General features: G+C 61.8%; 1 non-coding gene across 1 annotated transcript; it reads left to right on the top strand.

The window, feature by feature from the left end:
• Positions 1–1,639: 1,639 nt before the first annotated feature.
• Positions 1,640–1,758, top strand: LOC141979980 (5S ribosomal RNA). Its single transcript, XR_012637362.1, has one exon. It is a non-coding gene; the product is annotated as a 5S ribosomal RNA (ribosomal RNA).
• The last annotated feature ends 1,537 nt before the right edge of the window (positions 1,759–3,295 follow it).

Consider the following 3,295-nt stretch of genomic DNA (forward strand, 5'->3'; position numbering starts at 1 on the left):
GAGACTGCCGGCCATCAGGTCAACCCGTCACTTTGAATGGGGTTGACCTGATGGCCGAGCAGGGACTTAGACATTTTTTCAGCCTTTTCCTCGGGGTTGACCTGGTGTCCCGGGGGGACTTAGACATTTTTTTCAGCCTTTTCCTCCGGGTTGACCTGGTGTCCCGGGGGGACTTAGACATTTTTTCAGCCTTTTCCTCCGGGTTGACCTGGTGTCCCGGGGGGACTTAGACTTTTTTTCAGCCTTTTCCTCCGGGTTGACCTGGTGTCCCGGGGGGACTTAGACTTTTTTTCAGCCTTTTCCTCCGGGTTGACCTGGTGTCCCGGGGGGACTTAGACATTTTTTTCAGCCTTTTCCTCCGGGTTGACCTGGTGTCCCGGGGGGACTTAGACTTTTTTTCAGCCTTTTCCTCCGGGTTGACCTGGTGTCCCGGGGGGACTTAGACTTTTTTTCAGCCTTTTCCTCCGGGTTGACCTGGTGTCCCGGGGGGACTTAGACTTTTTTTCAGCCTTTTCCTCCGGGTTGACCTGGTGTCCCGGGGGGACTTAGACTTTTTTTCAGCCTTTTCCTCCGGGTTGACCTGGTGTCCCGGGGGGACTTAGACATTTTTTTCAGCCTTTTCCTCCGGGTTGACCTGGTGTCCCGGGGGGACTTAGACTTTTTTTCAGCCTTTTCCTCCGGGTTGACCTGGTGTCCCGGGGGGACTTAGACATTTTTTTCAGCCTTTTCCTCCGGGTTGACCTGGTGTCCCGGGGGGACTTAGACATTTTTTTCAGCCTTTTCCTCCGGGCTGACCTGGTGGCCGAGCGTCTCGCCGTCCGCGGCCGGAGCTAGAGATGCCCCCCCCCCCAGGCCAGCCTGCGAAGCCGCGGCCAGGATCGGGCCCCTGGAAGTCTGACTAAAAATTTTCACCGACCCCAAAAACGGTTAGGGGGGGCCTCATAAAGCCTCCGGAGCGAAAAAAAAAAAAACGGAAAAAAGGATCGGGCCCACCCGAGGCAGGGGAGTCAGTAAGGGAAAGGGGACGAGGCGGCCCGGAGCCGGGTGCCCGGAGCCGGGTGCCGGCGGCCAGGATCGGGCCCCTGGAAGTCTGAAAAATTTTTTTCACCGACCCCCAAAGTGGTATTGGGGGGGGCTCATAAAGCCTCCGGAGCGAAAAAAAAAAAAAACGGAAAAAAGGATCGGGCCCACCCGAGGCAGGGGAGTCAGTAAGGGAAAGGGGACGAGGCGGCCCGGAGCCGGGTGCCCGGAGCCGGGTGCCCGCGGCCAGGATCGGGCCCCTGGAAGTCTGAAAAAAATTTTTTCACCGACCCCCAAAGTGGTGTTGGGGGGGGCTCACGAAGCCTCCGGAGCGGAAAAAAAAAAACGGAAAAAAGGATCGGGCCCACCCGAGGCAGCGGAGTCAGTAAGGGAAAGGGGACGAGGCGGCCCGGAGCCGGGTGCCCGGAGCCGGGTGCCCGCGGCCAGGATCGGGCCCCTGGAAGTCTGAAAAAAAAAATTTCACCGACCCCCAAAGGGGTGTTGGGGGGGGGCTCACGAAGCCTCCGGAGCGGAAAAAAAAAAACGGAAAAAAGGATCGGGCCCACCCGAGGCAGGGGAGTCAGTAAGGGAAAGGGGACGAGGCGGACCGGAGCCGAGTGCCTACGGCCATACCGGACGGAAGGCCCCCGATCCCGTCCGATCTCGGAAGGTAAACCGTCCCGGGCCTGGCTAGTACTTGGATGGGTGACCGCCTGGGAATCCCAGGTGCCGTAGGCAGCTTTTCCCGCTGCGAGCCAGCTCTCTCCTTTTCTGGGGAACAAGGGCAGGGTCGCCCTGCCAGGGGCCCTGGGGCTGAAGTCCCTGCCGGCCACCAGGTCAACCCGGAGCCTGCCCCTCTGCGGCCAGCAGGTCAACCCCATACCGGCAGGGGGTTGACCTGGTGGCCGGGAAGCAGAGCGGCCAGCAGGTCAACCCCATACATTCAGCGGGTTGACCTGGTGGACGGGAAGGAAAGCGGCCAGCAGGTCAACCCCATACTTTCAGCGGGTTGACCTGGTGGCCGGGAAGGAAAGCGGCCAGCAGGTCAACCCCATACATTCAGCGGGTTGACCTGGTGGCCGGGAAGGAAAGCGGCCAGCAGGTCAACCCCATACATTCAGCGGGTTGACCTGGTGGCCGGGAAGGAAAGCGGCCAGCAGGTCAACCCCATACATTCAGCGGGTTGACCTGGTGGCCGGGAAGGAAAGCGGCCAGCAGGTCAACCCCATACATTCAGCGGGTTGACCTGGTGGCCGGGAAGGAAAGCGGCCAGCAGGTCAACCCCATACATTCAGCGGGTTGACCTGGTGGCCCGAAAGCAAACCGGCCACCAGGTCAACCCGGAGCCTGCCCCCGCGGGCAGGGGCCAAGCGGACCCCCCTCCGCCCGGGCTTGCCCTGCTCCGAGCCGGGGCTTAATCCCCGTCCGGCCACCAGGTCAACCCGGAGCCTGCCCCTCTGCGGCCAGCAGGTCAACCCCATGCCGGCAGCGGGTTGACCTGGTGGCCGGGAAGGAAAGCGGCCACCAGGTCAACCCCATACTTTCAGCGGGTTGACCTGGTGGCCGGGAAGGAAAGCGGCCACCAGGTCAACCCCATACTTTCAGCGGGTTGACCTGGTGGCCGGGAAGGAAAGCGGCCAGCAGGTCAACCCCATACATTCAGCGGGTTGACCTGGTGGCCGGGAAGGAAAGCGGCCAGCAGGTCAACCCCATACATTCAGCGGGTTGACCTGGTGGCCGGGAAGGAAAGCGGCCAGCAGGTCAACCCCATACATTCAGCGGGTTGACCTGGTGGCCGGGAAGGAAAGCGGCCAGCAGGTCAACCCCATACATTCAGCGGGTTGACCTGGTGGCCGGGAAGAAAAGCGGCCAGCAGGTCAACCCCATACATTCAGCGGGTTGACCTGGTGGCCGGGAAGGAAAGCGGCCAGCAGGTCAACCCCATACATTCAGCGGGTTGACCTGGTGGCCGGGAAGGAAAGCGGCCAGCAGGTCAACCCCATACATTCAGCGGGTTGACCTGGTGGCCGGGAAGAAAAGCGGCCAGCAGGTCAACCCCATACATTCAGCGGGTTGACCTGGTGGCCGGGAAGGAAAGCGGCCAGCAGGTCAACCCCATACATTCAGCGGGTTGACCTGGTGGCCGGGAAGGAAAGCGGCCACCAGGTCAACCCCATACAGGCAGCGGGTTGACCTGGTGGCCCGAAAGCAAACCGGCCACCAGGTCAACCCGGAGCCTGCCCCCGCGGGCAGGGGCCGGCATACCCCCGTCCGT

Source organism: Natator depressus, chromosome 28 (genome assembly GCF_965152275.1).
Source record: "Natator depressus isolate rNatDep1 chromosome 28, rNatDep2.hap1, whole genome shotgun sequence".
Lineage (NCBI taxonomy): Eukaryota > Metazoa > Chordata > Testudines > Cheloniidae > Natator > Natator depressus.